At 46.8% G+C, this 25,615-nt stretch overlaps 1 protein-coding gene and 1 long non-coding RNA gene across 2 annotated transcripts in view; both read left to right on the top strand.

The window, feature by feature from the left end:
• The window catches only part of POP5 (POP5 ribonuclease P/MRP subunit), a 124,375-nt gene that overhangs the window by 71,586 nt on the left and 27,174 nt on the right, over nt 1-25,615 (top strand). The gene's annotated exons all lie outside the window — the stretch shown is intronic.
• On the top strand, nt 5,272-6,534 carry LOC144792591 (uncharacterized). The gene is made up of 5 exons (XR_013602585.1): nt 5,272-5,394; nt 5,492-5,577; nt 5,677-5,759; nt 5,852-5,943; nt 6,181-6,534. It is a non-coding gene; the product is annotated as an uncharacterized LOC144792591 (long non-coding RNA).

Raw genomic sequence — 25,615 nt, 5'->3', positions numbered from 1 at the left:
GATAACATATGATATGATGTGTTGAATAGACCCATCTAGAGGATTGATGTTTTTACAGTATGTCACAAATCTTTTCCACTTGGCTGCATAGCAAACTCTAGTGGTGGGGCATCTAGCCTCTCTGATAACGTTCATACAGTCAGGGGGAAGGTTAAGGTAACCAAACTAAGACTTCAGGATCCAGATCGCTAGGTTGAGCTGTGCTGGGTGCGGATGCCTGATCTTTACATGGTTCTGTGTTAAGAGGCGTGGGGAGAGGTGTCGTTTTTGGTGCGGGACTACTGATCGTTCCAGCAATGTTGTGTACCACGGTTGTCTGGCCCATGTTGGAGCAACTAGGATGAGTGTCAGTGGATGTTGCTGCAGTTTGTGCACCATCAGTGGAATGAGTGGGAGAGGCAGAAAAGCGTACGCAAGTCTGCCTGACCAATTCATCCATATTGCATTGCCTTTGGACAGTGGGTGTAGATATCTGGCGGCAAAGCTTGGGCATTTGGCGTTTTTTTTGTGGCGAAGAGATCTATCTCTGGTTGTCCACAGATTTGGAAAAACGGTTGAAGAACTTACGGATGAAGTTCCCACTCGTAAAACTGTTGGGTCTGACGATTTAACAGATCTGCTAGGTTGTTCTGGACTCCTGGAACATGTTGGGCTAGGAGAAAAATGTCCGGGGAATAGCCCATCTCAATATGATTTGTGCTAGTTGAGAGCTGTAGGGAGTGTGTCCCGCCTGCCTGTTTCTGTATGTAGTACATTGCGGTCATGTTGTTGGTGCGGACTAGGACAGCATTACCTGATATTTGTTTCTGCAATTACTTTAACGCCAGAAATATGGCTAGTAACTCCAGGTGATTGATGTGGAGTAACCTTTGTTGAGGCGTCCACTTGCCCTGTATGGTGTGATGTAATAGATGAGCTCCCCAGCCAGAGAGCGATGCATCTGCTGTTAGCTCAATCTGTGGAACGGGCTCGATGAACAGTCGCCCCTTGGAAAGGTATTGGGTGTTCCACCATTGCAGAGAACGATGTGTGCGGCCGTCCGCCAACACCAGATCTGTAAGCTGACCTTGAGCCTGGTTCCACTGATGTGCTAAGCATTCCTGTAGAGGACGCATCTGGAGTCTTGCGTGAGGTACTATAAATATGCAAGAGGCCATCATCCCTATCAACTGCATGAATACGCGAGGTGCAAGAGAGTGTTGAGGTTGAAATTTTGTTATGAGGCTTTGTATGCTTGCTGTCCTGGGAGGACTGGGATATGCAAGTGCTTTTGAGGTGTTTATTGTGGCACTGCTGTATGTGGGATGGTTGTAGGTGGGACTTTGCAAGGTTTATGGTAAACCCTAAGACATGGAGTAGTTGGATTGTAGCGTAAGTGTGATGTACACACTGGCTGTATGAGTTGGCTTTTATGAGCCATTCGTCAAGGTATGGGAAGAAGTGAATTTGCTGTCTTAGGTTAGCTGCAACCACCGCCAGACATTACATTTGGTGAACACTCTGGGTGCAGTGGTGACTCCGAATGGGAGTACCTTGAATTGGTAATGCTGACCATCCACTACAAACCGGAGATATTTCCTGTGAGAGGTGTAAATGGGAATATGGAAGTAGGTGTCCTTGAGATCTAGGGTGGCAAGGAAATTGCCTTGTGTGAGAAGAGGAAGGACCTGTTGAAGTGTGACCATGTGAAAATGGTCTGATTGTATGTTTAGGTTTAGGGGTCCGAGGTCCAAAATGGGTCCGAGAGAGCCGTCCTTTTTGGGGATGAGGAAGTGCAGGAAGTAAACCCCTATGTTTTGTTGCTGCAAGGGAACTGGTTCTTTTGCATGTTTTTGTAGGAGGGAAGGTACCTCTTGCTTTAGCAACGTTAAATGTCCTGGTGACATTGGGCGCCGTTTGGGTGGTATGTGTGGTGGGGTAGAGGTGAGTTCTAGACAATAACCTAATGGAACCATTTGTCTCACCCACTTGTCTGTAGTGATGTTGTTCCATACAGGTAGGAATTGTATCAATCTTCCCCCCGATAGGAGTGGAATGGTCGGGGGGGGGGGGGGAGTCATTGGGTAGGGGTGGAGGCAGAGCAAGTATTGTTGGTTTTGCCTCTACCTTTGTTATTATTGCCTCTGTAGCCTCCTCTTTGATAACCTCTGGTGAATGAGGTCTGGGTGGGATTTTTATAGGACGTGGAGGGGTTGTCAGAGAAATAGCCTCTGGAGGTGCCCTTGTAGATGGAGCGACGAAAAGAACGTCTGGGAGCTTGCAATTGAAAGGCTCCCATTGATTAAGCTATGTTGGGGTCTTTTCTAGAGATAAATCCACTGCAGGGCCAAATAGGTGTTGCTGATCAAAAGGCTGGTTAAGGGTTGTTTGCACTTCTGGTTTGGAACCAGAAACGCGCAGTCATGCATTTCTACGTAGAAGGACATTTGTGTTCATAGCTCTGGAGGCGGTGTCTGCTACATCTAGAGCGCAATGAATGGAGGTGTTTGTTAGGAGTTTACCCTCCTGTATGAGTTTGTTGGCCTTGGTTTTGTATTTGTCAGGAAGGTTTTGCAATAAGGTCTCTAGCTAGTCATAGTGGGCCCTATCGTATTTAGCCAATAACGGTTGTGTGTTGGCGATTCGCCATTTATTGGCTGCTTGTGACGCTGTATGTTTACCAAAAGCGTTCAAGAGCTTTGATTCTTTGTCGGGAGTTGGAGTATCCCCGGACATTTGTGAGTTGGCCCTCTTTCTGGCGTTGGAGACTACTAAAGAATCCAATGGTATTTGTCCCTTAGTGTAAACAGGGTCTGCTGGGGCAGACTTGTATAGATTTTTTCAATCTTGGGGTTAATAACCCTAGCCCTAACAGGATCTTTGAACACATCAGGTGCATGTTTGATTACCCCTTTTAACATAGGGAGAACAGAAGTGGACCTTTGGGATGTATCAAATGTGTCCTTAAAGAAATCCTCCTCCACCGGGTCTGTATGTAAATCTACCCCGTGGTATCATGAAGCTCTATGAATGAGCTAGGTGAAACCCATGGTGTCCTCTGGAGGGGAAGTTCTAGGCAGGGGTACTCATAGTACGGCCCGCGGCCCGGCAAGCCTTCCTTGGCGGCCCGCGGACCTTGCACACATCTTACTCGTGTCTTTTTATTTTTTTAAAGAGTGTCCTGTGTCCGCAAACACTGCCGGTGGCAGCAGCGCTCTATGCGGCCGGGCGAATCCAGTGAAGGTCAAAGTAGAGATGCAGGGGCGCCAAGAGGTGAAACATATCAAAGCCTCATTAACGAGTAAGTGGTCTTTTAAAGACCTGTGAAGTACTCGGGTGCGGCCGGGAAGCTGTCTTGTCTCAGCCCCGACTGACACACTCACACACACGCACACCAGGTGAGGTGACAGAGGGAGGGAGAGAGGAGTGTCTCTGCCTATTAATCGCCTGTGGATGGAATCCTATGCTGTCCTTTACCGCAGTGCAGGGCACCCTGTTGTCTACTTGTGAATGGAATGGTAGAGACACCGTTTTCTTCCCTGCTGAGATGTCACACCTGTCCCATAGACATTCTAAGCACTCCACATCAGTGGTCATTATGGTTACGCTGAAACAATTAAACAAAGGGTGCCGGGCAGCGCCTGTCACGGAAAAGGTGAGAATGAAAACACTCGTCTCCGAAAACAATAAAAACAAGCACTGACATCACTGTACCAGGCTTCCAAGGGTTGCAAAAACCACAGTGAAGGAAGGAGGGGGTAGTGGGAGATTCCAGCAGGAAGAATGTTTAGTTCTAAATATAAAGAGAACTTTTTGACCATTTGGTATTAAATTGGTCCCGCTCTGTTTTACCCAGGCACTCCTCGCCAGTGCTTAGATAGTAATTACGCAAAAAAAGTAAATGAAATGTTGGGTATTAGCACACACAAAACAGGCGCGCAAACATTTTTGCATATGACCCCCCCCCCTCCTTATTTCGGCAGCCTGTAAATTGGATTCCAATTATTTACGGCAGCCTGTAAATTGGATTCCAAAGACACACTCAGTGACGGAGGCTGTAATTTGCGCCAAGGTATTCTGTGCCCGAATGTACACCTAAAGAATGAATAAATGTAATGATGTCTGAAGGGTAGAGGGCTGGCTGGGTGGGCCTTGACAGGATTTGCAGGTCACAGCTGATGTCAGCAACGAACACTTAGCCTACCGCTCCGTGGTGCAGTACATATATAACATTGTTTTTTTCACAAATTAGTCCCAGGACTACAAAAGTGGGAGAAAAGTGTGAAAAGTGCAAAAAGGTGTAGAAAAGTGCAAATAGAGTGTAAAATGTTAATTCTGGGGTGGTTGTACACACATTTAACTGCCTTCCAATGAACTACTTGCTGTCACGTGCTCCGTGACACATTGTGTCTGACTTAAAATGGTTAGCCATTGAAAAGGTGTCTTTGGGAAGAAGAGGGGGTAACTTACAAGCTGTCCTTAATACACGTGAATCCAAATGGATGTCCCTCTTAGACTCAATAAAGAATGGGCTGAACGAAATTGATAGTAGTCTAGCACAATTGGCTGCATTACGATGAGTGTCCAACTGTACTCGTTTACACCACCATGTTTGGTAAGTGCCCGAGTTAAGGTTTCTATGTTATTGATGCTAGACCATTGAAGTTGTGTTTATATTAGTCTACACCCCCATGTTTGGGAGGTGCACGAATCAATTTTTATTGAAAATACTGGTTGCCCTGTTTACACCCTCATGCTAGAGAGGTGCACGGGTGTAACATCTGTATTGTTGAATGTACACTGCATTTTACAAACATTATGTGTATCATACTAACGCAAGGCAGTACTGTGTTCCAGACAAACCCTTTTTGTAAATGAATCCCAAATTCGAGGGTGCCTCAACCATAATCGGTACCTCCACGTGCTACCACAGATTTTTAATATATGAAGGCTTAATATTCTTGAATTTCTGTTGTGATATAGCCCTAGTAGCTCCACGTGCTATGACAAATTTTAAATATATGAAGGCTTCATATTTTCGAATTTTGTTTGTTGTGACATAGCCCAACTAGTGGCGCTTTCAGAGTAACTCTTCTATTTCGACTATCTTAGTCTTAGAACGGCTCCTCCCCCTCCTGCCTCGCGTAGTTGCCAGCGGAGTTTGCGGAGTTCGACTGTGGCGTTTTTTCCTTGTGACCCAGTAAGTTACCTCCCTGGTCCCGTCACTAAAAATTTGTATGAGTCCATCTGAATCTTGGTCCTTATCTGACCTGGGATTTGTTTATGGTTTAGGACCCTTTGGTACACGGAGGTTTTCCCCGTTTTCCCGCGGATTGTGTTGATATGCTGTGACCCATCCGCGCTTGCCTGGTAGAGCGGCCCGAATATTCTTGGCTGTGGCGATCTACTGAGACGGTATGTGACAGAATTAAGCCCAAAACAAAATGTTATATTCCATTTCGAAATTTGAAACGACTATTTTTGACACCGTGGCGGGTGTGTTTCATTTCAGCCAACCAACCTGATATTTTTGCCGAACAGAATACACGCCGTTGGTTATCACCTTAAGACACCGAGATAGAACGGCTTCTTCTTGAGGTATGATTTGTTGAGTTGGGCGAGTTGAGAATTATATATTGGTACATAAATATACTGATGGTTTCACAAATACATATAACAATATGTAATTTTTAACAGTGACTATTTTCGAAGCTGAATGATCTCCAGTACAACATCCTAATTGCACAGACTACTAGTGGATCGGTCCTTTTGTAGTGAATGTAAGTCATTCGTGCAACTAGTGACCACAATGCGTATGTTTCGTGCCCCTTACTGGGAATGTTTAACAACACTGTTGCATCTTATTTCATAGCTGGTGTGTTGTTGGAGCCGCTAGTCGTATTTGGAACAGTACCTGCTTGGACGCTCCATTTCACTTCAGCGTTTTGAATGTATTAGGCTGAAGTAAGTTTGTTTTAAGTTTAAGTTGGTTTAATTGACCTCTTTTAGGTATGATTTATATCGATGAGTTTGAGCCTGACTTGTTGCTGGCCTTTTCTCATTTTTCCACGTCCTGGAGGCTTTCCCATGGCCCGGACTCCATAGTTTAGATCTTTAGAAATAAAGCTTTCTGCTTGAGTTATTGATGACTTCTAGCTCATATGAGTGCATTAATTTGACTTGGTTTTTTCAATTTCACAGATAAGATTGCCCCACCTCACTTCCTCTTCCCCCGTACCTGTCCTGATGAAGACCCCGATAAAGGACCTAATGTAGCCTACGAATAGGGGTCGAAACGTCGACGACCTTTTCTCTTAAATTGGGGCCTCCGGCACAGTTCCCTGATTATATCAAACTATGGTTGTGTCCGTTGAAATGTCCCTAGGTTACTATTGACACAATATATGCCGCAATTGTGTAGGCTTTTTGTTAATTAGGACTAATTTTAAGTGTGTTTTGGAATTTGTAAAATTTATTGTTACTTCTTTGACTCTGTGTACTTTTCCTTATTTTGCACCGCTTTTCGAGCACTTCCTCATTCCCTTCTCCTTTCCCTCCCCCTGTCTTGGGGCTATTTACTTACTTACGAAGTCAATTGTCATGTTTGATTGATTCAAGCGCAGGATTGTTTAATAAATAACAATATCTGACTATCTTTGAGTTATATTTTTTCTAAAAATTGTTTATTGTAATTGTGTGTTGTTCTCACAACACGTTCTCCTTGCGGGGATCCCTTTACACTTACCACAGTACACCCAGGTCCCCGCGACTACATGGGTTCAACCCCTTTTTGTAATGCCGTGTTTCAGGGAGGCTGCGTGGGCTTTGCTGGGCTGTGCAATGTAACAAAAGGGGCATGCATAAAACAAACCTGCACAGTCTCTCCTGCCTTTCACATCCCTCATTCCTGCCCTGTGCAAGTCACGAGGGCAAAAGTTCCCTCAGGGCCACCGTATTCATCCAGACCCCCCTTCACCAGCCTAGTCAAGGCACAATCACTCCTTCCTCTCTGTTGCCCCAGTAAAGCAGCATGCATAATGCATTAGTCATCGTCTGTGACGGGCATTAATAAAATCACTTGTAAACAAAATAAGTCTGTACGTTAAGGCCTGGGAAGTATATACCTGCTTTGCGACTATAGGGAACAAGAAAACAGCGTGAAAGAAGGGGTCAGATTCGTGACAAACTCACTATAGACGCAAATCACATAGGTCAAATTCGGATAACTAATAAAGTTTACTAAAAAAGAAAGAACTTTCTCTTTTCACAACCTTCGTTCTCCGTGCTAGGACCTCCTGTCCTGGGAACACTCCTTCTATTTGTTGTTATTTTATTTTTTCTTTAACCATCTCTCCTTGTTTCTTCTCTCTTTTCCCTCTCCCTTATCATATATTCCAGCCATGGCTCATCTTCCACCAATCTCTCATTTATCCACTCTCTTGCTCTTCCCAGTTCTCCTTTCCATGCCCCTTCTCTGTATTTTACTCTATTCTTTATCATCTTCTCTCACTGTTTCCTCTTTCTACCTCCCTCCCTCTGCTTTTCCCTCTGTCCCATCCTTGCTCACACCGTCTCTCCCCTCCTCTCTATGCAATCCCTCCCTCTCTCCCTTCCTTTCTCTTATTCACTGACCTCTCTCATCTGTCCCTTACTCTCTCTTTTCTGTCGATGCCTCTTCCCCCACCCATCCTCTCTCGGGCACAATCAACCTGTCCCATCCTAACTTGCTCTGTCCCCCTTCCCGTCCTCCCCTTGATTCCATTCTCTCTCTCTGTCCCCACCATCTTCTCTATCACCTTTCTCTCACTCACTGACCTCTCTCATATGTCCCTTACTCTCTCTTTTCTGTTGATGCCTCTTACCCCACCCATCCTCTCTCGGGCACAATCAACCTGTCCCATCCTAACTTGCTCTGTCCCCCTTCCCGTCCTCCCCTTGATTCCATTCTCTCTCTCTGTCCCCACCATCTTCTCTATCACATTGTTTCGCTCTCAACCTCTCTTTTTGTTTAATTCCATCTCCTTTATCCCACCCTGTCTCTCTGAACACTCCCCTAATTTCCAATTCTTTTTTGCTTCCTCCCTTTTTCCCCCCTCTATTAAATTGTCTCTGAGCCCACTCCGGTCTTCTCTATCACACATTCTCTTGCTGTCCTTCCCTTCAATCCCATTCTTTCTTGCTGTCCCTTTTTTCATTTTTGACTTTATGCCTTTAACCACCCCTCATTCCCCTCCACTCTTCTCTGTTCCACCCTCTCAATCTCTGTACCTTATTTCATCCTTTTCTTCTAGCCCAGTAGTCTCCATCATTTAACTACGGAACTACTGGCAGCTCTCAGAAATAAGGCCAAGCTAGTAACTAATCCAGTGGGTTTGTGCATGTGTGAAGCAGGTAGATGTACACACAGAAAAGAGTCAGGAGCAGCAGATGTCATGAAGAAGGTATCTTTATTCCAAGTATGGAGCCCACGTCCCGCCAGTCGTTCCTCCAGTGTGTCTCAGCTCCAACTGATGGAGTTGGATTGGAAACCATGGAGAAAGAATTTCGAAGACTGGATGCCGGACAAATACAAGCATGTTATTGTATATAATTAACATACAGAGATGAGCCCCTTGGAGTGAACCCATAATTACAAGAGTAGAAGGACTAGACCACACTACAGCATGTTAAAGCAGGCAGGAGTGGAATCCAGCTTAACAAATGATAGGGCATCATAATAACATTCAAACACACGCTATTCGGCTTACAGGGTCTGCTACATGCCCCTCAATCTGGCAAAGTCACAAGGAGATTAGCCTGGATGTAGGCCCTGCTCTATTGATCGCATTATGTGTCTGAACAATGGGCCAGAAAAGAAGAGCGTTACCAGTAGCCACTATGGACCCACCGAAGTGTGGGACTGCAGGAGCCGTAGTGAAATGGATGAACTGGGTGCAGAATCAGCCCAGGACCTAAGAGGAGGAGGGTCTGGATCCAGATTTGAGACAGTTAAGAGCCTCACACATGAGTCTGTGTGTGAATATGCGTGTGTGAATATGCATGTGTGTGTGTGTGTGTGTGTGTGTGTGTGTGTGTGTGTGTGTCTGGCATTGTTGTCCTCCCTAACAGTTTTGCTCCCAAGAAACTATGCCTTGTGCCAAGAGCTGCCAAACATATATGCCAGTAAGGAGTGAGCGAGTGCCTCCTCCCCCTTTTTTCAGTTCATTCCAGACGAAGAAATACTTGCAAAGTTCTGATTGTGGTTTTATATCTGTTATTTGTCTAGTATTTATGGCATGGCAAGACATACTTGACGTCCCAACAGAACTATGAACACAGATTTCAACCATAGACAGACTGCATACCGATTTACGTTGTTGAGAGACCAGTTGGACCCGTATAATGCAAATTGGAATCTAAGACCAGATATGAAATTGTACTAAGCCCTGGTCCAAATGACCACATAGGGGCGAAACACGTGTTGGCTGTGTGAAAGCTTCATTGTCTGCAATGAATACTGGACAAATAAACAGATATAAAACCACAATCAGAACTTTGCAAGCATTTCTTTGTCTGGAATAAACTGAAAAAAGGTGGAGGAGGCACTCGCTCACTCCTTACTGATTACTAACTGAGGTATCAAAAGGTTCAATACCTCGAGACTCACCTCTTCTAAAAACAAGATATAAGGCTAACACTTCCTGGAGAATAATCCTTCAACCCTTTCTCATTACCTAAACATGTATTCCAGCCTCCTTCAAAAGGGAGATAAGGAGAGGGAGGAGGGTGACAGAGGGAAGGAGACAGAGGGAGAGTGAGACAGAGGGAGAGTGAGACAGAGGGAGAGTGAGGCAGAGGGAGGGAGACGTAGGGAGGGAGGGAGACGGAGGGAGGGAAACGGAGAGAGGGAGGGAGACAGAGGGAGGGAGGGAGACAGAGGGAGGGCGGGAGACAGAGGGCGGGAGACAGAGGGGGGAGGGAGACAGAGGGAGAGAGAGGCAGACAGAGGGAGGGAGAGAGAGAGGGAGGGAGACGGAGGGAGGGAGACAGAAGGAGGGAGGGAAACAGAGGGAGGGAGGGGGAGACAGGGAGGGAGACAGAGGGGGGAGGGAGACAGAGGGAGAGAGAGGCAGACAGAGGGAGAGAGAGGCAGACAGAGGGAGACAGAGGGAGGGAGGGAAACCGAGGGAGGGAGGGGGGGGAGGGGGAGACAGAGGGAGGGAGGGATACAGAGGGTGGCAGACAGAGGGAGACCGAGAGAGGGAGGGAGAGACAGAGGGAGGAGGGAGACAGAGAGAGGGAGGGAGAGACAGAGGGAGGAGGGAGACAGAAGAGACCGAGAGAAGGAGGGAGACAGAGAGAGGGGGGGAGAGACAGAGGGAGGGGGGAGAGACAGAGGGAGGAGGGTGACAGAGGGAGGGTGACAGAGGGAGGGAGACAGAGGGAGACAGACAGTGGGAAGGAGACAGAGGGAGACAAAGGGAGACAGGGACAGGGAGAGGGAGACAGGGAGGGAGGGAGACAGAGGGAGGGAGACCGGGAGGGAGGGGGGGACAGACAGAGGGAAGGGCTGAGGGAGGGAGGGGGAGACAGAGGGAGGGAGGGAACAGAGGGAGGGAGACAGAGAGAGCGAGGAGGGTGACAGAGAGAAGGAGACAGAGGGAGGGAGGGAGACAGAGGGAGACGGAGGGAGGGAGACAGGCAGAGGGAGGGAGACAGACAGAGGGAGGGAGACAGACAGAGGGAGGGAGACAGACAGATGGAGGGAGACAGAGGGAGGGAGACAGAGGGAGGGAGACAGAGGGAGGGAGGGAGACAGAGGGTGTGTGAGAGAGAGAGAGAGAGAGAGAGAGGCGTGTGTGTGTGTGTGTTGAGTCTGGTAGCTCAGTGGACGAAGGCGTCCGCTGCAGGACCTGTGTTCAACCTCATGGTCACAGTTTTTTTTGCTCTAGCCCCCCCCCCCCTCCCTCTGACCCCGCCCCCACCAGTGCGGCCCTCGGGCACAAACCACACTGTAAATTTGCCCCCCGAGAGAAAGGTTGTGAGTACCCATGTTCTAGAGGGATAGATGTCATCTTGTGGTATATTAGGGACATCTGGTGTATTATAATCATCCCATGGGTCTGGGGTGGAAGGCGGACTAGGATTCCCTAGTGGTTCGTCGTCGGTACCATGGCCCACGTCATTAGAGGTATCATCATCCATTGGTGGAGGAGATGGTGAGGGGAGTGGAGATGGTGTAGGGGAGTGGTGTGGAGGGGGAGGTGGAGGGGGAGGCGGTAAAGGAATTCTGAGAGGGGATGTTGCAATGTCTCTCTTCTTTGGTGGCGGTGGAGCCGGTAGAGGTATGTCCATTGGTCTCTTTTTGGAGCTGAGAATCAGTTGACCTATTTTGGGGTCTTTCACCAGAGTTTTTTGGGTTGGATCCGGTTTAAAAAGCTCTTCTGGTTGAGGCTGGTCTTTTGGCGCCGATTTTTTTCGGTTCCGAAGGCTTGTGTCGCACCGAATCTGGAGTGGATTTATGCGCTTTTGGCTTGGAAGCGTGGGATTTATTAGTCTCTGAAGGAGCGGTACCGGTTGATTTTTCGGTTCGGAGGGTTTTTTCGGCTTAGACGGTGGAGCATCTTTTGGAAGTGGCTTTTTACTTGGTTCTGATGACTTTTTCGGAGTCAGTGCTAGTAGGTCTAGGGGCCGATTGTCGATGCGGAGGCAGTGCTCTGCCTGGAAGAGGAGGATGGTTTCTTTTTGCGTGCCGGGGTTTGGCTCTCAGCACAGACGGCAGGCTGACTCGATCCAGAGTGGACTGAAGACTTGTTTGTGGACTTCTTTGCCGGGCCTGAAGGTGTGGCGTGAGAAGTTTTGTCTCGGTGTGTACCTAGGCCCGAAGGTGAAGGTGTTACCGAAGTCTTTTTCGGTGGTGGAGGGAGGGGGTCTGGGTCGACTTCACTACTTACGACCCGCTGCCCAGGAGTGATGTCTTCGGAGTCTGAGTCTTCTTCGACCCGCTCCAGCTCTGGCACATCGACTCCCTCCTGGAAGATGTCTTCGGGGATGGATGTCGACAAGCGAGCTATGCTTATTAGAGCTTGATGATCCCAAATTTTCTTGGAGCGGAAAGAGGCACAAGCTGGACAGTCTCTGGCCTCGTGCTCCGGTGAAAGGCAAAGGTTACACACCTCATGAAGGTCTGTTTGTGGAAACTTCGATCCACATTGAGGACACTTTTTAAAAGGAGTCTTTTCCATGAGCCAGATGTAATGGCCTAGGTAGGCCCGAAGGCCTTCAGCGGTGACCGGAATCGAGGACTTCGAAGCTGAAGAGATACGCGACGACTAGTAATCGCGATTGAAACAATACCAGAGAAAGGGTGAAGGATTGCGCGTCGAAAGATGTATAGGTAACGGTACCGAACTGGAGCACGATAAACACATCCGAGCCCGATGGCGGAAAAAAACAATCTGAAGATGGAGCCGATGCACATGCGCGCAGTATGATCCACAGGAGGAGTCATCTATCTTGTGACTTACAAAAACTTTTCCAAGATAAAAACAAGTGCAAACATCCGGGCCCAACACCAGAAGGCAATCTGTGCATAGTGTGTGATCTGCAGCTCATATGCCTCGAACATATGTCTTACATATTTGGGGAGATGACCCACCACCAAAATACACTAAGATATGGTTGTCATAGAGTCTTATGGTTGCCAAACAAAAAATTGCACGCCTTTGGGGGGCTGTGGGACCCGAGAGTGGTGGGAGTGGGACATTGATTGGTGCATGACGAATAAGAAATAGATATATTTGGGGAGAGGTTGTCTGTGTAAATGGGGGAGAGTTTGGGCAGCATGGCGCTCATATAGAGGTTTAAGCACGTAATCCAGTTGGATTCAAGAAGATCCAGAGCAGGGCTCCCCCTGACTGAGAATTTTGCAAAGTGTGAGCCTCCACTACAACTTGTATAGCTATTTCTTTTACTTGTATTACTTGATTGCCCCCCCCTTTTAAAGGGGAGTATAAAATTACTATGATGCTCTGTTGCTAATTCTAAATGGTTTTCTTTGTTCTTTCCGAAACTAAATAAAGATTGTTTAAAAAAAAAAAGGCTGTACTTTGCTGGTGGACAACTGTACTAAACTGGCATCTCTCTGGCGTCTGATGTCCCAGTGCAGGACTATGGCGACAAGCAACCTGCCTGTTAAAGGGTGGACCTGAACACTGTTTTGCCCAAAACAGTTTGTAAAGGCACTGTTAAGTGGTAGTAGGGGTACTGTAGTGGACAGACATGGATGAAGTACCTCAGTTAAAACAGTATTGACCTCCAAAATGGGGAGATGTGGATCTAAGACTTCTATCAGACTCTGCATAACTTTAAAGGAGGCATTTTGCTTTGTAGCAGGACCGGGAGGATAACAGGCTAGTGTCTGGAGATGTATCCAGACCACTGGCATCTTGAAGTTCTTCATATCATTTATCCTCAGCTTATTGAAATAATCACCCCATCACAACTGTCAGGCGGTGCCAGAAAGCTAGTGTAACGTTTGATGCCTACTGCATGGTTGGGTGTCAGAATCGGAGGGACTGATAAGTGGGGTTGTGGGGAGCACTCCGTGTAACGTAAAATATTCCAATGGTACTAGTTGTTCAAAATGGTGCTATGATTATACAGGGGAGTCAATCCTGAATGTTGAAATGTAAGGTTATGGTGAGTGATAACCCACCTAATCATGCACTGTTCACTTAGTGCTACGCACTTTAACTATTTCTAAAATGTTTCACCACATAATAATTCATTTGTTGATAAATTTCTCACATTTATTCAACAATATCTCCAAAATTAATTTTCAGCAGTTGAAATACTTGTTATTGTAAACATCATAACAATTTCCATATATATGTGCAAGTCAATCATAAGTACATAACGATTGTACATGTCATTTACTGCATTTCATATTTCAAATTATTGACGTAAGGCCCAATGCATTTCGGCACACACGCGGTGCCTTCATCAGGGGCGGTTCTTAGTTTTCGATTGCAGATGTTCTAGTGTAGATGTAAACCGATTCTGTTAGTCGAATTCAAGTTGGCTTATCTTCGTGGTGATATAAAGTCTTTATCCATGAAAAATTACGTCCATCTCAAAGAATCACTGCTAATCTGTCGGGTCTCAAGCTTGAGACCCGACAGATTAGCAGTGATTCTTTGAGATGGATATGGAAATTGTTATGATGTTTACAATAACAAGTATTTCAACTGCTGAAAATTAATTTTGGAGATATTGTTGAATAAATGTGAGAAATTTATCAACAAATGAATTATTATGTGGTGAAACATTTTAGAAATAGTTAAAGTGCGTAGCACTAAGTGAACAGTGCATGATTAGGAGAATCGGAGGGACTGCCTGTTGGCTGTGTGCCAGTTTGAGGAAGTCACACCTCAGTCGAGGTAGCGAAGTATTCTGCTCGGAGTTGTACAGCACAATAGGCTACGAATCGTCCTCTGCTATTAATAGGAAGGGAAGGGAGTGGCGTCTGAAAAGAGGTCTACGCCAGACCCAGTCCTAACAAGCATTTGCAATGCAATAGGTCTCGCATTAGGAAAGTCTGAGCTATTGGTATTGTCAATGACAATTTCTTTAAATGTGTTGGCTTTGAAAATATATAAATTAATGGCTACCCATACATTAACTATTCTCCATTAAAGTTGCTCATCCATGAATACAAAGTCCTCCACAATACTGAACCTCAATGACCGACTTCAATTCTACTATCCAACCAGAGAGTTTTGCTCAGCCTAACTCACCCTTGCATGTGTACCTTGCATCTGCAGAACCAAGTCAGGAGGGTGCTCTTTCTTCTACCAAGACCTGGATTAAACGTCCTCATCACTGCAGGACCGCCCCTTCACTACACAACTTCTGCAAGATACTGAAAGCCTTGCTGTTCCAATATGAGCTCAGCCTGACCTACGTTCCTGCACTAGTGCTTTGATACCCTAACGGGTGATAAGTAACGCCATACAAATTGACCTTCAATAATATAACATTACTAAATTAGCAGTGCACAACCACTGGGTTCCACGCACACACTAAGCACAGCATTAACACACTTACAGACGATATTGCAAGCACAAACAACTGGGACAGGCCCTAGATATAGAAGTAGGGCTATATCTTGTCACTCATGGCTATAGAGAGACTTTAGTGACGGTATTCACTGACAGACTACACAGACAATGATCAGATGCTCTGCATTTTGTTCCACGTCACAATATTTTGTCTAGCTTATTGAAATGAGAAAGGCTATTGCAAGTTGTTTTTAAATCAGCGGAGTAAATCACTGTCTGGTTTGCTTTGAATCCTGGAACATGCAGTCTTTCATTATATTGATTAAAAATAAAGACTTAAGTGATTAAACCTAGGCTGGATAGGCAAACGGAGATATTTCTGAGGTGCGTCACTCGGAAGATAAAGATAAATCAGAAATAGGAGTTTTTAATTAGCCATAAGCATATCACAAAAGAAAACCCATCCAGGCCCCTTTTTCGGTATCAGTATAAGTAATTAATTGTACGAAGCATGCTTAAGGCGAAAACACAAAAAAATACATTGCTTTAAGATTAAATAACACCTCTACCTCCCCTATCACCCATGATGTGATGGTGCACAAAGAAGGCTTTGAAATTTGGGTTTTGGCTGAGAAAACATCTTACGCTCCTTCACTCCTCTTAAATACTGCTGTGTTACATAATAAGGCGAGTCTGTGCATTCGTATGGTTGACGTCTGTATACACTAATTGTTTAAGATAGGTTCGGTGAAAATTTCAACACGCACATTAGTTAACCCCTTCCATGCTCATGACGGAACGGTTCCGTCATGAGCGTCGGTTGAGCTGTGCTCATGACGGAACCGTTCCGTCATGAGCCCATAGGCTCATTAGAACCTTCAGCACAGCGCGAAAATTCGCGCCGCGCTGAAGGGGTTAAAAGTGGCATACTCACACTTCCACCAAGACTCTTGCTGGCTCACAAGAATGAGAAGTTAGCTATACTGCTGCACTGGGTCTAATCATGAGGCAACACAGCAGTATTGAAGAGCAGAGAGGCACTCTGTGACATGTTTTTAATCTATTAAAATGTGCCGGTGAAGTCCTCCAAAAACAAGTGGTGTCCCTGGAAATCCGGGATGTCTGATTATCCTATTTCCACGTAAACACTCGAATCTGCTGCTCCAGGTTCAATGCTACAGTGCATGGTTTTAACCGCAAACTCAAAAGAAGACGTGCTGCACCCTCAAAATACTATACGCAATCAACCCATGAATGCAGAGCAGCTGGTAACCCTTTGGTACTGCATACACACCACCGAGATACTAATTACTACACATGTTGTAAGCGCTGCAGGTCCAGACCATGAGTAGTTTACCTAATCTCCTTACCAACCAGACTTGGCCGGCACCTCCCTCACACCCTCCTTCTCCGGCTTAAGCCGCCCTGACACAACTCACCGATGCACTGCCCCACCGGGGTACTAAACTGGTTCCCCAGTAGAAACTCCATCTTGATGACAACAAACACCAGCAGCGACTCACCCACTCTGCGCTGACATGGGCAGTGTCAGATTCCGCCTGCCCGAGTCGCCGATTGGTTCTTCCCGGAGGTCCGACAGTTTCATTGGATGTTCAACACGTCAATAAACGCATCTTCAAATAGCTAACGTACATGATTCGTCAAACATCTTGCCAATCAGTTCCTCAAAGCCTAAAGGAAAATCTATAGCTAGGCAAATGTGATGCTTCCAGCTCAACAACGTCACAGTCTTGACTGCCAACAGTGATAGACATTAAAAACGGACAAACATACCCTTCACAGAACCCCTCTACCATTTTTACACTGTGCTTTATTGATAAAGGAAACCAGGCGGGACTGCCTGCTTGAGGGCGGGGCCACCAGCACAGACAGGAAGCGGACGGGAGCCTACCCCGCGCTCCTGTGACATGGTGGGAGCCAGCGTGTGACCCAGCGGGGCTCCTGGGCTAAAGGAGAGCCCCGCCTGCTGCTGGGCCTGGACCGCTGCCGCGAGGAGTCTGGGGAGAGAAGCAGAGGGAGCTCGAGGCACATTGCCGGTGCCTGCTCCCGCCGCCTACCAACCCAGTGCAGCCGCCACCACCGCGGGACGAGAGGAGAGGAAGAGAGAGAGAGTGTTATCCATCCATCCACTTGCTGGGAATCTGGAACAGGAGATGTGGACGGCGCGTGGGTGAGCGTGCGCGCGCACACATGGTGAATTCACCTGCGCGTGCCTGTCCCACATTCCCAGCTAGCGGATAACAATAGATCTTTTCGCTGGACAGCAGCTCGACCTAAAAAGGATTCAGGTTCAAGGGGCACCAAATATGCTTAGGGTGGACCCGCTGGTGGAAGTCTGACTGGACACCTGCAGATCCTTGAAGCCTCAAGGCACACCACAGAGATTAGCCCAAAAAGCACCAAAAATATGCCATATGTGCTCTCTTAAGGTGTCAACTTACGGTGCAGTAACCAACTGACCCGAAAACTCTGGGTGCACCAGAACTAAGTTCTGAATCAGCTCTCAAGAAGATCAGAATCTAGTTCAGGAGACACATTGTCACCTCTGGAGTCCAAGAGTGGCAGGAGCAAACTCACTTCTAATGCTTTTCTTGGACTTATCCGAAGACTTATACCGGTCATGAACTAAGATCTACCACAGGAATGACTTCCATGGTCATGTTGTGTGGAGTCTTGCGTTTGGTGATTGAAAGCTTGACCTTAATGTCCCATATGGCCTTCGGGTTCATCAGGGAGCCGTTATCATAGGACCTGGAGTTGTGCTCCTACCCCAGGCACTACGTGAGGGTCTATTATTGTTCACTGTTTGAGACCGCCCAATACAGTTGGAACCCTTTTGCAATAGCTAGTGACACTTTTCCTGGCACACTAGTAAATTCTGATGAAATGTGAGTTCTTGAAGACCAAGAGCAGCTCCAGAACTGCATCCAAGGTTGCCGAAGGAAAGGCACTCACCGCCCGAATGAGTGGCTCCATACGTCAGTCCCAGAGCAGAATGTACTCCGTGCGGAGCCACGCGACACCACCCACACACAGGAATACTGTTTTAAAGTTACCAGATTCAGACAGATGCTGGAGAATATTCACAAGGTGAGAATCGGCAGTTAGTAGTATCCATCAGAAGTTTTTCTCTTGATGCACTTGTGCTCAAAAGAACTACAATGGCAGGACGAGGTCAAGTAATGCTTTGTCTTTATAGGTCTCACCTAGCGACGCAGCGCATGCGCTGCTCGCCTTGGAGAGATCTATTGTTGTCATCTTCTTGGCTGTAGGGGGACCGGACATGTGTGCGCGTCGGATAGGACAGGCCACGTGTACGGCTCATGCGTTCAGCACAACGCGTCGGACATGCGATGTACACGCATACGGCTCACGCGTTCAGCACAACGCGCTTTCACTTTCCCTCCCCCAGCCGGCTCCAGATTCGCAGGGCTCTCACATTCTCATTTGTGCTATGAGGGAAATCTCATATTTCCCTAACACGTGCTTGAGTGTGACCGTTCTGGTCTTGTGACCTTTCCACTAAAACCATATACTCACTCACTCCATCAATGAAGGCTGCATGATTAAATATGTTAAGTTAAAAAAATTTGTATAGCGCACTACACACCCAGTGGGTCTCAAGGCGCTTGAGGTAGGGGGGGTACGTTACTTATCGAATATCCAAGTTTTTAGTTGTTTTCTGAAGGAGAGGTGGTTCTGTGTAAGGCGGAGTTGGGTGGGGAGAGAATTCCAGGTCTTGGCCGCTAAGTAGGAGAAGGATCTTCCCCCCATGGTGGATCTTTGGATGCGTGGAATCGCGGCGAGGGCTTGATTGGACGATCGTAGTTGGCGGGTGGGGGTGTAAAAGGACAGGCGCGTGTTGAGGTATTCGGGTCCTAGTTCATAAAGGGCTTTGTGTGCGTGGGTGAGGAGTCGGAACATTATTCTCTTGTTGACGGGGAGCCAGTGGAGGTCTTTCAGGTGACCGGAAATGTGAGCTTGGCGGGGGATGTCTAGGATAAGCCTGGCTGAGGCGTTCTGGATGCGTTGGAGTTTTTTCTGTAGTTTTGCTGTGGTTCCGGCGTAGAGGGTGTTTCCGTAGTCCAGTTGGCTTGTGATCAGTGCATGGGTGACAGTCTTTCTTGTTTCGGTGGGGATCCAACAGAAGATTTTTTTGAGCATAAGTAGGATGTTGAAGCATGATGATGAGACGGTGTTGACTTGTCTGGACATCGAGAGGGAGGAGTCCAGGATGAAGCCCAGGTTACGTGCGTGGTCCGTTGGTTTGGGTGCATTTCCCAGGGCCGGTGGCCACCATGAGTCGTCCCAGGCGGAGGGGGATGATCCTAAGATGAGGACTTCCGTTTTGTCCGAGTTCAGTTTTACACGGCTGTTCTTCATCCACTCGGCCACTTCTTTCATCCCATCGTGTAGGTTGGTTTTGGCAGTGTTTGGGTCTTTGGTGAGGGAGAGGATCAGCTGGGTGTCGTCTGCGTAGGAGATGATGTTGAGGTTGTGTTGGCGCGCGATGGATGAGAGGGGACTCATGTATACGTTGAAGAGGGTGGGACTGAGTGATGATCCTTGTGGAACGCCGCAGATGACTTCAGTGGCTTCCGATTTGAAAGGGGGGAGGCGGACTCTCTGGGTTCTTCCGGCGAGGAACGAGATGATCCAGTTCAATGCTTTTCCTTGAATTCCGACGTTGCTGAGGCGTTGTATAAGGGTGCTATGGCAGACTGTGTCGAAGGCTGCGGAGAGGTCAAGTAGGATGAGGGCAGCTGTTTCTCCGTTGTCTAGTAGAGTTCGAATGTCGTCTGTTGCTGCGATGAGGGTGGTCTCGTTGCTGTGTTTGGCTCGGAAGCCGGACTGTGATGGGTCGAGGGAGCCGTTGGATTCGAGGAAGGCGGCGAGCTGACTGTTGACGGTTTTCTCGATGACTTTGGCAGGGAATGGGAGGAGCGAAATGGGTCGGTAGTTCTTAAGTTCAGTGGGGTCTGCTGTGGGTTTTTTCAGGAGGGCGCGGAGTTCGGCATGTTTCCAGCTTTCCGGGAATGGAAGCGCCGCCTTCACCTGGAATACCAGTACTCTGCTGGGGGGCATAACTAAGGGAGAATGAGAGTAGTGCGCTAAAGTTGTTTTGGAAAACAGGGGACCCCTACAAATACATAGTTTGCTATACGTAGGGACATAACGCGTTAGGAAAATAGGAACAATAGCAAAACATTCAATTAATTACTGCCAAAGCTCTCCATAATTTATACTCTAAAAAACATTGTGACTACACAACTTATGTATAGAATTGACATCAAGATTTTTCTTTTATATGAAAAACATTTTTTATTCTTTTCTCAAAACAATTAGTGTATATTCGCGCTTTTCAAAGTTTTTATGGAATATGTAAATTTTTTAGATAATAAAAGGACATGATAATTTGTTTTTAAACTAAATTTTCATAATTCAAAAAATCATATGTATAGAAACATATATATATATATATATATATATATATATACACATACACATACAATACATAAACTCAACAAATAACAGAAAACCGGTCAAAGTTCTTTATAAAGTAGGCAAAGCGGTGGATTAGGACTACGCGCATTTCGGCATTCTGCCTTCGTCAGGTGACCGTCTGTGGCACATACATAAGACAAAATATACACTAAAGAAAATACAAAAACAAGAATGAGTACCTATATTACAAAGATATACAGTAGTCACATTGAAATATATATAAAATATCTACAACTTATCTAGGGAGAGCATAGGTCAATCGTTACATGAAAATTTACATATATACACATATTACACATCTAGAGATTTATATAACGCAGCTGATGTCTCATCCTTATCTGATATCCTAATAAGGACACTGGGCATATCCAAATCAGTGGCTACACACATCTTGGTATATAACTAGGATTATACTATATGCATCCATCTATATGGAAGTTAGAATTGTTATATAGATTCGATCCCGAATCTTATATATAGTCAAAAGATGCATCTTAGTATTAATGTAACCATGTAGAGTACATTGGTTAGTGTCACGGACTCGTATTCTAACCAAGCTTCTGCAACAAGAGGAAAAATACAGACCTAAGTTTATTTTTGCATTCAAGGCAGAAGGGGATCAGGTTTGATGAAAGAGTAGAATAGATGAAAAGGTGTAATAAACAAAAAGAAGGCAACAGAGAAAATTTGCTATGGAAATATTCAACTATTCTATCTATGTCAACTGGCATGATTAGACTTTCAAAAGATATTATGGCTTTAATATACTATAATGGTTTCCTATTTTATAACAGTTATTACAGATATTATCGATCTAATACTGGGAAGTTAGTATGTACTTACAGCACACATATTGGTAAACAACGGAAGGGATTCCTGTACAGCTGGGCTGAGATTGCTTTTAAATAAAAACCCAATGAGTCTTCTAGTTGGTTTGATTCTGTAATTATGAAGGACCTATCAGAGATATATAAAAAACAGTATAGCTGCTAGTGATATTTAAGCGATTTATTAATCAAAATCTAGCTCAGATACTGCACACTCTTATTATTATTTTGAAAATAGGCATTTTAGATGTTATACATAATCTAGATGTTATTTTAGTGACAGAACCGAAATCCGAATAGGGAATTTACTAATACTTATTTTAGTTCTGCAATCCTTAATACCTGTTATACGATCTTCACAGTGTTCGTAAATAGTTGTTCCTTAACATTCCTCAGAGTTTTCACAGACTACGAGTCGGAGGACAGCGGCTGCCTATGGACATATTAAGTGTCATGATAAGATGCCTATTCCGAACAAGTGGTTGACTCACGATATACATTTGTCCAAAATTTTTCACCAGTACCTTTTTATTTTTATCTAGGATTGCATCGGTCCCGAAACTTTCGGAAATCTGTTCTTGGATAGTGATGCTAAAAGATAGAGAGCAGTATTACGTTTTATATACTGGAGGACTCAGATTGCGAAGCTGTATCTGTTTTATGTTTTTTTTTTTTAAAACATTGTCAACAGCTTACCTCTGTGTTTATATAGATGATTCTTCTAGTGGCAATTACTGTTACTCGATATATTAGCGTCAAAGTTAGCAGCGGCGCTGGAAAACCGCTTGTTGTGCTAAAAATACACAAAAAGATTTTATGCACTGTGAGAAGTTGGCCTGATATGCAGTGCACACTATTCTAGTGATCACTATGTATCAGTCCAGACAACCCTTATTGATTGGTTGTAAGTCAACCTTATAGACCAGCTATCCTAGTAGCATGGATACGAGCAGGCTAAGACTCTAGAGGGCGTGTTAAGCCAGCTGTTTTACCATCACATATACCCCTTGAACACCAAGTGAAAGGACACCACACAAGTTGTTATGAAAATAAATGTATATTTATTTCTAACAAGACTACCCTGGCTCTTTATGAGACAGGGAGCTAAGCACACAACAAAACTCTTACGAAAATACTTAAAGTCGCACCATTTACACAAATGCCCGAGGGGCACGAAAAACCATATACTATACAAGTGGAATGCAAATTTACTAGCAGGTAAGTAATACTTTTCTAGACTGTAGAAACCCTAGGCCTACAATGCTGAACCCTTGGATTAGAAGCAGGAGGCCTAGGGACGCCGTGTGTAGAGTGGGAACTCTCACGCGTAACGCGGGAACAAGTCTAGGAATACTAGCAATCACAAAGTTACTGTTCTCGGGCGAACCCGACTAGGTGGGTCGAAAACAAGAGTGGATCCGAACACTTGGAGTGTTGGACTATGCTGGAGCACCGGAGTACTCAGTTTACCTAGCCCAGGGGCTGCGGCTGCATAGGGTTCAAGTTGCGTCGGAAACCCTCGTTGAAGAACCAGGAGCCTGAAGAAGGAAGTTGCTGGCAGGCGGCCAGTGAAGAAGTTCGTGATGATCCAAGCCTGGATCAGGGAAGAAGACCTGTAAGCAGAGGGGACCAAGTTCTGAATCACTAGCCAGTGATTTAGGGGGGCACCAGGATGGCACCGGACGAAGTCACCTCGACCAGGTGAGTGGGCGCTGCTGGGCTCTGCAGTCTCTCAGACCAGGAGGCGTTGTCGGCAACCAGGATGGAGGTGCGAGCTGTCCCACGAAGGTATCTGCTGTCGACGTCGCTGGACCCAGGATTGGGGCAACAAGTCTTGGCAAATGCAAGCCCATGCGGTGGACTCAAAATGGCGTCTGGAGTGGACCAGGAGGGTCCGGGGTGCTCCTCTGTTGGAGGGGAGCAAGGGCCAGTCTGGAGCAACCAGACCAGCGGTGTTTGTCGTCGAAGTTCGTCGTCAGAGGGCCACTAGCCAACGGGCAAGTGACCGGGACAACGTGGTGAGCAGCAAAGAGCAGAAGGGCCCCACGTAGATCTCGTGGATGCAGGGGGGCTGAACTTCGGTGCTGGAGCTGCTCAGGGTCGGGGCTTCTCTTACAGTCGAGGGTCGCTCGGTGGTCGTGCTGGACAAGCGTCGGGCAGTTCTGAAGATGGCCGGTCCCTCGAGGTCTCGTCACACCCACGAATCTCAGCGTAACTGACGATGTAGGTAGAGGTCAGAGGTGCCAGGGAAGCCGGTTCTCGTCGTGCTGGAGCAGTCTTGATCCGGAGGAGAGACTTGCAGCAAACCGCGATGCTTGGTTGGTGCCTGCTGCTGCAGGGTGACTACTCCTTAGTCACAAGGGAGAAATCTTGAGAAGAGTCTTGAGTTCTTCGTGTAGAAGGTCGGTTCAGGATTCAAAGATTGATCTAATTTGGAAGGGGGCCTGCTCCTACCTTTATCCTGCAAAAGGGGGCTGGCACGCGACTAAGTCCTGCCCTATGGGTGGGACTAGGAGGGGGGTGGTTACACCCCTCTCCTTTGGCGGGCTTTTCCCCAGCTCAGGGTCTGGTGTGCCCCTGGAACTGGTTCAAGCCGGCCTATGCACAGTGAGCACCGGGGTGCCACTTGCAGTCACCTTCCTCTAAAGCCCTGCCTACCTAGGATACACAAAATCCTGTCTGGGACGGTACTGGCACCGCCCCTGACAGGAAACCCTTTGTCCTTGCCTCCTGCGCTGGGAGGACTCCCAGCAACAGGAGGGCAGACTTGTGTCTCGGTGGCAGCATCCATTTTGTGGAGCTAAGGCTCTGTCTGACTTTAACCGGGGTTACAGGTTACCAACATGTCGTGTCCCTCTAGAAGGGTGGAATGCTAACCCCGTCGCCAGAATTGGCGAGGGGTTAGTATTCCAATTCGTATGACACCTTACTCGACATGGTTTGATAAAGCGATACCAGAGTTGGCATATAACCGCGAGTATTATAATGCACTTAAGAGTATATGGTATGCGATATCATGGAAACTGCTAAGGGATAGATCCCGAAAGCCGCAGACAGGCTCAGCTCATGCCAGAGCACCATCTCACACGATTCCAAGCACTCTGCCTTCAGGATTGTCAAGGCCTGCCATAGGAGTGACTGATAGGAGATCTGTGTGCCCATTTAGGTTTAGATATAGGTATACTATATCTAAAGCAAAGGGTGAGTACACCACTTTGCCCCAGCTGTCAAGCAGCCAGTTGTGTCTGTTTGGTTAGTCAGCCCAGGGGTGGCATAATACATGCTGCAGCCCCTGTGAGACTTCTGGGTGCACCTCAGCCCTGGGTACAGGGACTCAGAGAGGGCCCAGTGCCAATTCAGTACCTGGGTACAATTTGGAGTAGAGAGAACAGCTAGGCTGTGGGTCTGATTAGCAGGCCCACAGCCAGAAAAGTCGTAAACCAGTGAAGCAAAAAGCAAAAATCTGGGTGATCATAGGATTGCAGACCCTACTCTCCTACATGCACTTTATTATTTGTTTCAAGAGTCGAAAGATGTCACAGATTCGCAACACACTCCGCAGGCAATCTCGCCGGGAGCGTTTTAGCACCATTTTTAAAATTTATTGACTTGTTTGTAATCTAATCTGTGTTGTACTTGATACTAGCTCACCTTAAACAGCCGAGGAACGCTCTACAGCGCCGGCTGCAACGTTTGATCAGACAGACGCAATCGGCGACTTCTTGGGCCACGCCCACCTCGCAGGCCACGAGCCCTTTTACCCGCGAGCACATAAAAGCGCCAAATAAACAAGCGCCACACAGATTCGCAACACACTCCGCAGGCAATCTCGCCGGGAGCGTTTTAGCACCATTTTTAAAATTTATTGACTTGTTTGTAATCTAATCTGTGTTGTACTTGATACTAGCTCACCTTAAACAGCCGAGGAACGCTCTACAGCGCCGGCTGCAACGTTTGATCAGACAGACGCCAATCGGCGACTTCTTGGGCCACGCCCACCTCGCAGGCCACGCCCCCTTTACCGCCTACATCATGTGTTGTCACCGGAAGCGCAGCGGACGAGCGCAGCGGGAGCGCCGTTTGCGCGCCGAAGGCGCACCTAAGGCAAGCCCGTCTGCGCCCGTCATCGCCAGACCATCGCCTTTCGCCAGTCCCCCTGGTCTTTCCAGGTCATACCCATTTATACGCTATGACGGTAAGGAACTTTTATACTTGAACCCTACCCAAAGATGTTCTGAAGCT

This window comes from Lissotriton helveticus, chromosome 11 (assembly GCF_964261635.1).
Source record: "Lissotriton helveticus chromosome 11, aLisHel1.1, whole genome shotgun sequence".
NCBI classification, from domain to species: Eukaryota; Metazoa; Chordata; class Amphibia; order Caudata; family Salamandridae; genus Lissotriton; species Lissotriton helveticus.
This window is presented reverse-complemented; position numbering and strand designations above follow the sequence as displayed.